We start from the raw sequence: 14,363 nt of genomic DNA on the forward strand, positions 1-14,363 counted from the left end.
CCTGTGTCAGCCTCCCAACGCCCGGCTAATTTTTGTATTTTTAGTAGACACTGGGTTTCACCATGTTGGCCAGGCTGTTCTCAAACTCCTGACCTCAAGTGATCCACCTGCCTTGGCCTCCCAAAGTGCTGAGATTACAGGCATGAGACACTGCACCTGGCCCAGCACTTGATTTTCTACTGCTAAATAATACTCTCTTGTATGGCTAGACCGTATTTGTTTATCCACCCATCAAGTGGTGGGTATTTGGGTTGCTTTTACTTTCTGCCTATTATGAATAATGCTACTGTGAACATTCATGCACAACTTTTTGTACAAATACATGTTTTTATTTTCCTAAGTCTTAAATTGATGGGCCATGTGTTAACTCCATATTTAATGTTTTGAGGAACTACCAAACTTTTTCAAAGCAGCTGCACCATTTTACATTCCTACGATCAATGTAGTGGAGTTCCAATTTCTCCACATTCTCTCCAGCACTTGTTGTTTTCATTTTTTTTTTTTTTTTTCACTACAGCAATCCTACTGGGTGTGAAGTGGATCTCACTGTGGTTTGGATTTGCATTTCCCTATTCACTAATAACGGTGAGCATCTTTTCATGTACTTATTGGCTATTTGTGTATCTTTTTTGGAGAAATGTATGTTCAAATCCTTAGTTCATTTTTCAACTGAGCTATTTGTCTGTTTATTGTGGCATTTCATTGCTTTCTTGGGAATAATTTCTTTAAAAATACATTAAGCTTCACAGTCATATTATTCACAATTAATTAGACCAACATGGTCCGATTGACATACATTGCTAGCCACGAATGCAAGCTGCATAGGTAATTTTAAATTTTTTGATAGCCACATTATAAAGGCAAGAAGAACAAACAAAATTAATTTTAATAATAATTTTCTTTAAGAATATAATTTATGGCTGAGCATGGTGGTTCATGCCTGTAATCCCAGCACTTTGGGAGGCCAAGTCAGGTGGATCACTTGAGGTCACGAGTTTGAGACCAGCCTGACCAACATGGTGAAACCCCATCTCTACTAAAAATACAAAATTAGCCAGGCATGATGGCACATGTCTGTAATCCTCAGCTCCTCAGGAGGCTGAGGCAGGAAAATTGCTTGAACTCAGAAGGCAAAGGTTGCAGTGAGCCAAGATCGCATCATTACACTTCAGCCTGGGCAACAAGAGTGAAACTCCATTCAAGAAAAAAAAAAAAAAAGAAAACAAAATATATCTAAAATTTATTTGACCCATAGTATTCAGATTAGTATCATTTCAACTCAGACTCTATATAAAAATTATTTACGTGGTTTTTTCTTGCATAAAATGTTTTAAGGGTATGTTTAACACTCTCAGCACCTCTCAGTTAAGACTTCATTACATTTCAGGTGCTCAGTAGCCACATGTGGCTAATTGTTTAGCATTTTGAACAGCACATATTTAGATTTTATCAAAAGTCTATTGTTTTACTTGCACTTTTCTTGAATTACATTTTTTTTTTTTTTTTTAAGACAGAGTCTCGCTGTGTTGCCCAGGCTGGAGTACAATGGCACGATCTCGGCTCACTGCAACCTCTGCCTCCTGGGTTCAAGCAATTCTTCTGCATCAGCCTCCCGAGTACCTGGGATTACAGGTGTGTGCCACCATGCCTGGCTAATTTTGTATTTTTAGTAGAGACGGGGTTTCACCATGTTGGTCAAGCTGGTCTTGAACCCCTGATCTCAGGTGATCCACCCGCCTCGGCCTCCCAAAGTGCTGGGATTATAGGCATGAGCCATTGTCTGGCCAATTTTTTTGTTTGTTTGTTTTTGTGATGGAGTCTTGCTCTGTTGCCCAGGCTGGAGTGCAGTGGCAGGATCTCAGCTCACTGCAACCTCTGCCTCCTGGGTTTGAGTGATTCTTCTGCCTCAGCCTCCTGAGTAGCTAGGATTACAGGTGTGCACCACCACGCCCAGCTAATTTTTGTATTTTTAGTAGAGACAGGGTTTCACCATGTTGACCAGGCTTATCTTGAACTCCTGACCTCAGGTGATCCACCCGCATCAGCCTCCCAGAGTGCTGGGATTACAGGTGTGAGCCACTGCACCCAGCCTTCTATAATTTCTTTATTTCTCTCCTGCATCTTCTCTCTCCTGTCCTAGAATCCCGTAAGACAGCTGCTGTAACTCATGGATCTGTCTTCCATGCTTCTTCATGTGTAGCTCATATTTTAAGTCTCTTTCAGCTTTTGAACTTTATTTTGGGAGAATCAGCCCCATCTCCCATTTTTTTTTTTTTTTTTTTTTTTGAGACGGAGTCTCGCTCTGTCGCCCAGGCTGGAGTGCAGTGGCCAGATCTCAGCTCACTGCAAGCTCCGCCTCCCGGGTTTACACTATTCTCCTGCCTCAGCCTCCCGAGTAGCTGGGACCACAGGCGCCGCCACCTCGCCCGGCTAATTTTTTGTGTTTTTAGTAGAGACGGGGTTTCGCCGTGTTAGCCAGGATGGTCTCGATCTCCTGACCTTGTGATCCGCCCGTCTCGGCCTCCCAAAGTGCTGGGATTACAGGCTTGAGCCACCGCGCCCGGCCCCCATCTCCCATTTAACGATTTCATGCTTCATGGACACCCTTCTGTGGTTCATTCCATCAGCTGAGTTTTCCCTCAGCAATTATTGGAAGTCTTCAATTTCCAGTAAGTCTGATGGCTTCTTTTTCTGAGCAGCCAGTCATTCATGGGCTTGGCATCCTTGTGCATCTGTCTTGGGAAACTAATTACACTTAAGGTTCTCACCCCTTTCCTATAGTACTTATTTCCCCAAGGTCTAATTTCTTCAATGCATCAGTTTAGTGTTTTGTTATTCACCTGTTGTTTTTCTCAAATGTGTGGGGATCCCTGGTTATCTTTTTTGTTTGTTTGTTTGTTTGTTTGTTTGAGACAGAATCTTGCTCTGTCACCCAGGCTGGAGTAGTAGCATGATCTTTGCTCACTGCAGCCTCTGCCTCCCAGGTTCAAGCGATCCTACTTCAGCCTCCTGAGTAGCTGGGATGACAGGTGCCTGCCACCATGCCCAGCTAATTTTTGTATTTTTAGTAGAAATGGAGTTTCATCATATTGGACAGGCTGGTCTTGAACTCCTGACCTCATGTGATCTACCCGCCTCAGCCTCCCAAAGTGCTGGGATTACAGGCGTGAGCCACCACCCTGTCCCTGTTTATCTTTTGCATGCTCGATGAAGCTCTGGAGACCAGCTGGCATTGGTGGCAGTTGCATATTGTTCAGCCCTGATGAGAATCCCTTAGTTTCTGGCAATGAACCTGGGTACTGACCACGGGAATCAGGACTTGGTGGCTGTATGTGGGGAGAGAAATGCGGACGAGATAAATAGAGTCTGGAGTGGAGATGAAAGGGTTAGAATGTGGGGCACATATAAGGGGATCAGGTTGGACTGGAGAAGAACCAAGGGTAAGTATAGATGTAGAGAGGTTGTAGTAAGAGTAGGCTCGATGAGGTGGAGAGTTGAGAAAATTCAAGCCTAAATGATGTCTTTTTACTGTGGGCAGCACAAAGTAAGATTACAGATTGTGCTTGGGGCTTGAGATAAATTGAGATAATAAATAAATATCAAAGGCAAGGAGACCATTTTGAGGTGGTTGCAACAATTAAGGTGAATGACAGCTGTAACTAGGATGGTAGCCATGGAAAAGGAAAGGAGGGGACGTATTCTAAAGACGCGGGGGAAATGACCCGGCTCAGGCTTTGTTGATCAGTTGGGTGTGGAAAGCGAGCGAGGGAGAGGGAGAGTGACTAGGGACTCTAGTCTGGGTAAACGGGCGACTGCACTAACCAAGAGAACCTCAGAAGAAAACGGTTTGGGGAAGATAGTGAGCAGTTTGGCCCCACTGAACCTGAGAGGCCCCTGTGACATTGGGTGGGCGGCAAGTTTGGAAGCATGGGTGCCGCACTCAGCAGGGAGGTTGGAAGCACAGAGATTAGCCTGGGATTCATCTGCATAGAGCACCCTCATGGGTGGAGGAACTGCTGAGAAAGAGATAGAGGAGCCTCAAGGAACTCCTAGAGGGTGAGAGGATGAAGAGGAAGCAGTAAAACAATCTAGAAAGGAACAAAGAAGGAAAGCCAGAGGAGTCCAGAGTCACAGAAGCCAAAGGAAGGAAGTTTAAGAAGGAAGTGAGTGATCAGTAGTGTGAAATGCAGTAAGAAAGTAAATTGCAACAACAATAAAATAATGATAGTGGCTGGGCATGGTGGCTCACTTCTGTAACCCTAGCACTTTGGGAGGCCAAGGTGCGCAGATCACTTGAGGTCAGGAGTTCGAGACCAGGCTGGCCAATATGGTGAAATCCCGTCTCTACTAAAAATACAAAACTTAGCCAGGTGTGGTGGTGCATGCCTATAATCCTAGCTGCTCAGTAGGCTGAGGCAGGAAAATCGCTTGAACCCGGGAGGCAGAGTTTGCAGTGAGCCATTGCACTCCAGCCTGGGCAGCAGCGCAAGACTCTGTCTCAAAAATAAATAAATGAAAAATAAAAATAAAAATAAAATAAAATAACGATAGTAATCACATATGGATGCTTACCTTGTGCTTGGTTCTGGTGTAGACCCTTTACTTATATCACTTGTGTAAGCCTTATAACTACCCCATAAAGTGGGTATTGTATTGGCTCCCATTTTACAGATGGGAAAACTGAAACCAGAGAGCTAAGCAACTTGACCCACATGTCACACAGCTGGTGAGGTGGATGCCATGTTGACTCTAGAACCTACATCCTTATGAAATAACTGCATCTCTTTTTAAAGGACTAGTGTATTTCTGATGTAAATCTGTATTTCTGATATAAGTCTATATTTTATATCCATACACCCTAAGTTGGAATAATCAGCTTCTCTCCTTTACCCACTGAGCTCTGGAGAATGAGAAAACCATTGCTTCATGTGGAAGAATGTGAAGAATGTTAATACATTTTAGTAACTCTGAAAAACAGTGTAAAATTTGGATCTTTAAAGATAGAATTTATTCCACACACTTGGTCCTTGTTATTAGGGGAATTCATTGCCTCAGCACTACCCACAATAGAAAAGCCATCAAGGCCGGGAATGGTGGCTTATGCCTGTAATCCCAGCACTTTGGAAGACCAAGCTGGGAGGACTGGTTGAGCCAAGGAGTTTAAGACCAGCCTGAACAATGTTGGCGGGGTCCACACACACACACACAAACCATCAAGTGAGTTTAGTAAATGGTGATCATGTCAGTCCTGCTTCAAGGTCTCCAGATGATGCCCTGTGTTTGGCATGGTATGTGCGGAGTGGCACATGAGAACCTAGGTGTGGCATGTGAGAATCTTGTTGGTTTGGCCCTGGCCGGAGTCTCTGGCCTTGCCTCTCTCCATTCCACCTGATGCTCTGCAACCAGAATGGCCACACAGAACAGCTTTGCATCGCCAGGGCCGCCTCTCCCAGGGCCTGTTCACATGCTGCCTCCTTCAAGCACTCTTCCTCCTCCTCACTCCCTGGGCTGACCATGCAGCTGGGGTGACCACTTTAAAACACAAATTTAGGCTGGGCGCAGTGGCTCACGCCTGTAATCCCAGCACTTTGGGAGGCTGAGGCAAGCGGATCGCCTGAGGTCAGGAGTTCGAGACTAGCCTGGCCAACATGGTGAAACCACACTCTCTACCAAAAATAAAAAAATTATCCATGCATGGTGGTGTGTGCCTGTAATCCCAGCTACTCCGGAGGCTGAGGCAGGAGAATCCATTGAACTGGGGAGATGGAGGTTGCAATGAGCCAAGATCGTGCCACTGTACTCCAGCCTGGGCAATAGAGCAAGACTTCCTTCAAAAAAGAAGGAAGAAAAAAAAAAAAAAGAAAAAAAAGAAAAGCATTTCCTTCCATCTTATCATTAGGGTCTCAGGGTAAAAATCACCGATTCGTGTCTGTAATCTCAGCACTTTGGGAGACCAAGGGTGGCAGGGATATCTTCAGCTTTGGAGTTCGAGACCAACCTGGGTAACATAGTAAGACCCATCTCTACCAAAAATTCAACAATTAGCCAGGCATGGTGGCACATACCTGTAGTCCTAGCTACTCAGGAGGCTGAGGCAGCTGGATCGCTTGAGCCCGGGAGTTCAAGGCTGCAGTGAGCTGTGATCATGCTACTGCACTCCACCCTGGGGAACAAAGCAAGCCTCCTTCCCTAAGAAAAATGTATACACACACACACACACACTTTAATATATATGCTTTATAAAATATGTATTTTATATTTATATCATTATAATAAATATAAACTATTTTAAATGAAATATATGTTATATATTTTATTGTTTAAAAGTATATATATACCTCCCTGGATCCCGGAAGACTCTCTGTCATATTCCTTTATCCATTAGTGGGTCTCTTCCCGGTGCTGTTATCTCAGCATTCAGAGCAGTGTCGGGCACATGATAATCACTCAATACTAGCTGAATGGATGTAAGTGTTAGTTAGGGTCACTCCTTCAGGCACTCTTCCCTGACTCCAACCGCTGGACCCCTATCTTGTTTAGACTGCTCTGATGTGCTCACATGGAGCCTGGGCCTCTCTAGGGTCCCGTACCTTCACACTGGGTTTTAACTGTGTCCTGGCGTGACTGCCCCATACCCCATGAGCCTGGAGGCCCCAGATAACCCATCTTGGTATCTATTCCCAGAGTGTGGCAGAGCACAGACCTGCAACCAATGTCTGTCGGATGTGAGTGAATGAGGAAAGAGGAAGTGAGAATGACTCTCAAAGTTGAGAGTCCCCTCTTCCTGTGACTCCAAGAAAACGTGTGTGTTCCCTTGGGTCGCTCCTCCTGGCAGAAGCAGGAAGTAGCCCTTGTTCCAAAGCAAAGGCCGGGTGTCTGCACCCCTGGCTGCTCATTTCTAGATTTGTCTGTTCAGGACAAACGTTAGCCAATCTTCCTGGGAGAGGTAGGTACTGGGGGGTCCTGTGAAGGCAGGCCCAAAGGGACAGATTGCCCTGGAGGTGTGTCCTCTGGAGGAGAGGGTAGTGTTCAGAAACTGGCCTCGCTGATTTTTATCAGTCTGCCTTTCAGTGAAATTGTAGGGTGCAAAATGGAACAATACAATGACTTAACAATTGCCATCTGCAAAACTATTTTAGACAAAAGCAGTTTTCTTTCAACCTGATTTTGGTGAAGTAATTAGGAAAACTTTAACAATCAAATTTCTGGATTTAAGTGTCAAACATTGTTTAGGAATGAATATTGCTAAAATTTCGCTTTCTAGATTGCTTATCATTTTTAAAATAAAATGCCACACTTAGGAATTAACCTGATTGCCTTTCCATAACCGTGATGCTACGATTGAGGTGGCATAATTAATTAAATAACGTGAGGTGGGAGACATTTGGTTCTTACTGCTGAGGAGAAATACAGTTCAGAAGGGCACATGGAAATAAAAAAAATTTAACAAAAGTGAATCCAATTAAATGAATGTCCTTTTGCCTATTTCATGCCACTGTCCTTCCATGCTCATTTCTTTTCTTTTTTTTTTTTTTTTAGACAAAGTCTCGTTCTGTTGCCCAGGCTGGAGGCCAGTGGCACAATCTCGGTTCACTGCAACCTCTGCCTCCCAGGTTCAAGTGATTCTCCTGTCTCAGCCTCCAGAGTAGCTGGGACTACAGGCACATGTCACCATACCTGGTTAATTTTTTGTATTTTTAGTAGAGAAGGGGTTTCACCCTGTTGGCCAGGATGGTCTCTATCTCCTGATCTCATGATCTGCCCATCTCAGCCTCCCAAAGTGCTGGGATTACAGGCGTGAACCACCGCACCTGGCCCCATGCTCATTTCTGACTGCCCTGATCCCTTCTCCTTACCCCAGTCTCCACCAATTCTTTCCCTTAGGTCCTCAAAACACATTTGGTTCCAAGTCACACTTCCTTGTTCAAAACTAGAGCCACAGGCATGGCCTCAACAGGCTGGCATTCAGATTGCAGATCTCAATGTACAAAAGCAAGGGGAAAAATAGTTCGGGGCAGAATGAACCTTGAGAGAGAAAACAATGATGTAAGGTAGATTATTGTATTTTAATAAATATGGTTAGATACAAATAAAGATTGTATCACAACACAATATAGTATTGCATGCAGGCACACCATTGCCCCAAGATACTGACCCCAAAAGTGACACGGCCGTCCCACCATAGCACTTGCAGAAGTGCTGCAAGAAACAAGGTGTCCCAGAACTTGTGGGTACCACCTGCTAGTCACCACGTACTGGGCTGAGGGTGAGGGTTGGCATTTTTGGTCCACTCCTCAGATGCATTTCCAAAAGCCTAGGCAGTAGAAATGACTTTCAGCACTATTTACAATAGCAAAGACATGGAACCAACCCAAATACCCATCAGTGATAGACTTGATAAAGAAAATGTGACACATATATACCATGGAATACTATACAGTCATTAAAAAGAGTGAGTTCATGTCCTTTGCAGGGACACGAATGAAGCCGGAAACCATCATCCTCAGCAAACTAAACCAGCAACAGAAAACCAAACTCACTCATAAGAGAGAGTTGAACAATGAGAGCACATGGACACAGAGAGAGGGGAACACCACATACCAGGGCCTTTTGCAGGATGGGGGCTGAGGGGAGGGAACTTAGAGGATGGGTCAATAGGTGCAGCAAACCACCATGGCACACTTCTACCTATGTAACAAACCTTCACGTTCTGCACATGGATCCCGTTTTTGTTTTTGTTTTTTCTTTAAGAAGAAATAAAGAAAAAAAAAGAAATGACTTTATTTCTACTGATACTATTTGTAGTGATTATAGCTTCCCCTGTTTTGTGTTGAACTGTTTGTTTTTGAGAAATTTCTATTACTTTTTTTTAATTTATTTATTTTTTCATCCTCCTCCTTTTGTAACTATTGTATTTTGGACAGAGTAGGCTGGAGCAAAGGTTCCTTTTTTTTTTTTTTTTTTTTTTTTTTGAGACGGAGTCTTGCTCTGTCGCCCAGGCTGGAGTGCAGTGGCGCGATCTCGGCTCACTGCAAGCTCCGCCTCCCGGGTTCACGCCATTCTCCTGCCTCAGCCTCCCGAGTAGCTGGGACTACAGGCGCCCACAACCGCGCCCGGCTAATTTTTTGTATTTTTAGTAGAGACGGGGTTTCACCGTGGTCTCGATCTCCTGACCTTGTGATCCGCCCGCCTCGGCCTCCCAAAGTGCTGGGATTACAGGCGTGAGCCACCGCGCCCGGCCTGGAGCAAAGGTTCTTAGAGGCCCTGGGCCCAACCTCCTGGCAGAGCCTCCTTTTTCCTGAATAAGTGTCTTTTTAATTTAAAAATTTCTTTAGAGATAGTTTTGCACTGTTGCCCCGGTTGGAGTGCAGTGGTGCAATCACAGCTCACTGCAGCTTAGAACTTCTGGGCTTAGGCAATCCTTCTGCCTCTGCCTCCCCAGTGGCTGGGACTACAGGTGTGCACCGTCATGCCCAGCTAATTTTTTTTTCTTTTAAGAAACAGGGTCTCACTATGTTGCCCAGGCTGGTCTCGAACTCCTGGGCTCAAGCAATTCTCTTGCCTCAGCCTCCCAAAATGTTAAGATTACAGGTATGAGCCACCATGCCCAGCCCTGAATAAGTGTCTTGATTCCATTCTTGCCCCTAACTTTTACTCCCAGATATTGGCTGAAATGTATATTCTCACTGCTCTTTGTCAGTAAATTAGCCCTGCTGGTCAGATGGGTCACCCGGTCGACCTTGAGCTCAGGTGCCTCTGGGCCACCTGTGAAGGCTTCTTCCAGAGAGGCATCCGTGTAATGCCACTCAAGATGCTAACTTAATCTACCAACCTGCATCCTTGCTCCCATGCCAAAAACGAGTCATGGTGTTTCCAAATGTTTTCATGCAGCTTCTAATACTGCTATGCTTTGAGGATTTTGTTCATCATTTCTTCTCTCCCTGAAGGCATAAGCTCCACCTATATTTTGTAAAGGCTTTCCATGAAGATGGTCCAGAATTTCCTATTTCAGTCTCTTATACATGGCCTTTCCCATCCTTCCTTTCTTGTTCCCTCCTCGTTTCTGTGGTGTGGCTGTCCCCAGGACATCCTGGACAGATTCCACCACCCTGGTCATTGCCAGGTCTTTCCAGCAGCCCGCACCTTGCCTTCTCTGAGTGGGTGACCCTTGAAAAGCATAGAAGAGCTTTGGAGCCTCGGCTGTTGTGACCATCACTAGAGCTGAAACCTTAACTCAGGTGTGAAAGATGGATCTGGATGTTTTCCCAAACCTGAAGCCCCTTTGAATCCCCTATAAAGTGCTATAGAGGTGACAAAGACAGATGGGCTTCCCTTGGGAGTATATATCCCAGTGGGAGATAAGAAAAGGTAAGCAAAGATGTTGCCCCAAAGCAGGGTGGGATGAGGGCTATTTGGTGAGATAAAGGAACCTATTTTCTCACGTTGATACCCCTTTCCTCCATAAACTCACTATAGTAAGGAATGTCGGGAGCAGACAGGACCACAGGGAAAACATCTACCATTGTCTTCCCCATCCAACAGATTCATTTCATCCATCTCTCCAAACCTTCCTCTGGGCCCTGCTTTCCGCATTTCTATAACTGCACCACCTTCTCCCTGTCGTCGGTCACATGGGACCCCTCGCTGCCGTCCTTCCCTCAGGACTCACTGGGGCAAATCCAGTAGATTCCGTCTCAAACTGTCTTCTTCTTTCCTCGCTTTCTTGCATATATTTTATATTTATATATATATATATATATATATATATTTTTTTTTTTTTTTATGAGACAGGGTCTTGCTCTGTTGTCCAGGCTGGAGTGCAGTGGCGTGATCATGGCTTACTGCAGCTTTGGCCTCCTGGGCTTAAGTGATCCTCCTGCTTCGGCTTCCCAAGTAGCTTGGACTATAGGCATGTGTCACCCTACATGGCTAATTAAAAAAAATTTTAGTAGAAAGCAAAAACAAAAACAAAATATTTTTTGTAGAGATGAAGTCTTGCTATGTTGCCCAGGCTGGTCTCGAACTCCTGGGCTCGAATGAACCTTCCCAAGTGCTGGGATTTCAGGCGTGAGCCACCGCCCCGGCCTCCTGGACTCTTTAAATCTGGCAGACCAGCCCATGCATCATTCCCCTGATACCCCTGCCGTGTCTGTCTTCCTCCTGCTCTTGGTTCTGAGTCCTTGGTCCTGGCCTCCTGCTCGATCTCCCCTGTCCTGCTTTGGCCTCCTAGTTGTGTTACCTTCTCTCATTTGCTACGTTTATTTGGATCTCTGGTTTCCAGTGTGGTTTCTGGCTTGGCTGGAGCCCAGCCCTCCTGACAGAGCATGTTGTAGAGACAGGCAGCCCCTTTGCTTTGATGCGACTTTCCTTCAAGTGAGAGAGGCCTGACAGAGAGAACAGGTTGAAGGGACAGGTTCTGAGGGGGCACTGTAGAGGCCAAACCCTCTCTCACGTCCCTGCTAAAAAGCCTCTGGGAAACCTGCAGAAGACCTAGGATCTGAGCCATATTTGTTAAACAAAAAACTCTAGTTGCAAAACAGGTTATAAGTCATATATATAAATGCTTGGAAAAGGTGCTGGAAAAATATAAACCAAGCTGGTCAAAGGAATATTCCGTGCCTCCCTCTACAGTCATTATAGCAGGGACATACTAATGTAATGTGTTTTGTGTATATACTTTTTTTTTTTTTGAGATGGAATCTCACTCTTGTCACCCAGGTTGGAGTGCAATGGCCTGCCCTCAGTTCACTGCAACCTCTACCTCCCGGGTTAAGCGATTCTCCTGCCTCAGCCTCCCAAGTATCAGGGATTACAGGCGCCTACCATCATGCCCAGCTAATTTTTGTATTTTTAGTAGAGACAGGGTTTCGTCATGTTGGCCAGGCTGGTCTCGAACTTCTGACGTCAGGTGATCCACCTTCCTCGACCTCCCAGAGTGTTGGGATTACAGGCGTGAGCCACCATGCCGGGCCGTATATACCTTTTATTTTTTAATGGAAAAATGAAACCAAGCTTACAAGTGCTAAAGAGGACAGCCTTTAGTGATGTCTGTGACAATCCCAACACAGTTCTGGAGGCTGTCCACTCCGTAATAAGATCCATAAAAAAGGATTGCAGTGTCGGCTCTGTTGGTTAGGGGCTAGCTTAACACAGTCCAGTGTGCTCCCTTAGGCTGCTGAGACACAAGATAGGAAGGCCTCTGGGGAGGACAGGTCATATGGGAATAGGTCATATGAGCTTGGCCTACTGGGCCATGGGAGAGGAGAAAGCAGATGTTGGCTCAATTAACAATTACCTTGCCAGTGAAGTAAGCCTAATATTACCACCATGGAAATTGGAGTAATGCTATTTTATTTTTATTGTTTACATTAATTTGTTGTGAACTTACTATATTTTGTTATTGTGGACTTCACTTATCACATACTATAGGCATCACAATGGCGGGGCCCCAGAAATACTGTTTTCTGGATTCTCCCCAGAGCGTGGTTGATTCCTAGTTTAGTAAACTGTCTTTATTACCGTCACCTGGCTTTTATTTTTTTTAATTGTAAAAAAAACCTTTTTGTAGAGATGAGATTTCACTCTGTTGCTCAGGCTGGTCTTCAACTCCTGAACTGAAGTGGTGTGCTGGGTTACAGTCGTGAGTCACCACGCCCGGCCAGGTTTCTTTGTTTCTTTCTTTCCTTTTTTTTTTTTTTTTTTTTTTGAGACAAGGTCTGGCTCTGTTGCCCAGACTGGGATGCAGTGGTACAATCTCAGTGAAACCTCCACCTTCCCTGCTCGAGCCATCCTCCCAACTCAGCTTCCCTAGCAGCTGGGACCACAGCCACATGCCACCATGCCTGGCTAATTTTGTGTGTGTGTGTGTGTGTGTGTGTGTGTGTGTGTGTGTGTGTTTATTTTTTGTAGAGATGGGGTCTCATCATGTTGCTCAGGCTGGTCTTGAGCTCCTGGGCTCAAGCAATCCTCTTGCCTCGGCCTCCCAAAGTGCTGGATTACAGGTGTGAGCCACCAAGCCACACCTCTGACTTTGTTTTAATTAATTAATTAATTAATTAATTTTCGAGACAGAGTCTTGCTCTGTTTCCCAGGCTGGAGTGCAGTGGCATGATCTCAGCTCACTGCAACCTCTGCCTCCCAGGTTCAAGTGATTTCCAGCTAATTTTTGCATTTTTAGCAGAGATGGGGCTTCACCATGTTGGCCAGGCTGGTCTCGAACTCCTGACCTCAAATGATCTGCCTGCCTTGGCCTCCCAAAGTGCTATGATTACAGGCATGAGCCACCGCACCTGGCCTGACTTTGTTTTAATTACCCAATTTCTCCATTCTCTTGGCTCACCTGCAGACATAACAGTAAATCTCTTGTCTTATTGGCCAATTAGTTGTTGCTGTATGTTGTTTTATTATTTTATAACAAATAGCAGGTTTTCTGGTCTCATCGGCCTTGATGTTGGGATTGCAAAAGGCTCTATCCATCATTTGTGGTTATTGTCAACTATATTTGTAGGTGCATGCTTTCCTTGGTCTGCCATAATTCTCTTTTCAAATCTTGTTGTTCTTCTGCAGGCGTAAGAAGGAACCACTTCACAGCTTTGGAACTGGAGGTAGAAATAACACTCTGCTAAAGTCCGACCTTGGTTGCTGTGTTTATAGAGAGCAGTCTCTGACCTGAGGAACGTTCAGGTGCTTGTGCTAACGAGCTGTGTTATAATGGAGTTCTCTTGGTCTTAGAACCCTGCATTTTGCTGACAGAATTCCCTCAGCTCTATCATGAAACACATTTTGGTGCCAGAGAGATTGAAATCTGTGGAAACAAAATTATTTCATCAGTTGGTGGTGCATTTGGGCATTTTCCATTCTTGCTAACAAAAAAAAGAGTCTTTGCTCACGTGACCGCGAAAGCCTGGTGAAATACGCCACGAACATCCTGAAATGAGTCCTGGCCCCAAAGCACTGATGGCGAAGTCTTATATTTTGACATGAAGCACAACACGTAGTAAAGAGCTAGCCAGCACTGTAATGCTGCCTGAGTTGGTCTTTGGCCTTCTCTAGCTTGACTTTTCTGGGGATTGACTACCCCTGGATGCCTGGAGCTTTTCAAGAGGCGATTGTTTCCTTGTGGCATGTCTATGCTGACAATTCCTGGAGACTCCACCTCCTCTTTGAGTTCCCCTGGGCAGGCTCTATTCCCTAAGAGCCCCACTCTAACCTTATTGTTTCATGGAAAACCAGTCTTTCAACACAAAGGGTTGTGGGTCAACAATGGCTTTCCCTTGGAGCTATTTTTATTTTCCTGAGATTCCTGGTAAAATTACCAGTGCCTTCATCTAAGTAAATAAATCTGTGGTGTAGGGAATTTGAGG

General features: G+C 45.0%; 1 long non-coding RNA gene across 1 annotated transcript in view; it reads left to right on the top strand.

The window, feature by feature from the left end:
• LOC144340576 (uncharacterized) overlaps window positions 1–13,715 on the top strand; it is a 37,009-nt gene extending 23,294 nt beyond the window's left edge. The window contains exons 2-3 of the long non-coding RNA XR_013416830.1: window positions 518–585; window positions 13,567–13,715. This is a non-coding gene — a long non-coding RNA (uncharacterized LOC144340576). The remainder of the gene's footprint in view (window positions 1–517; window positions 586–13,566) is intronic.
• The last annotated feature ends 648 nt before the right edge of the window (window positions 13,716–14,363 follow it).

Source organism: Macaca mulatta, chromosome 4, assembly GCF_049350105.2.
Source record: "Macaca mulatta isolate MMU2019108-1 chromosome 4, T2T-MMU8v2.0, whole genome shotgun sequence".
NCBI lineage: Eukaryota > Metazoa > Chordata > Mammalia > Primates > Cercopithecidae > Macaca > Macaca mulatta.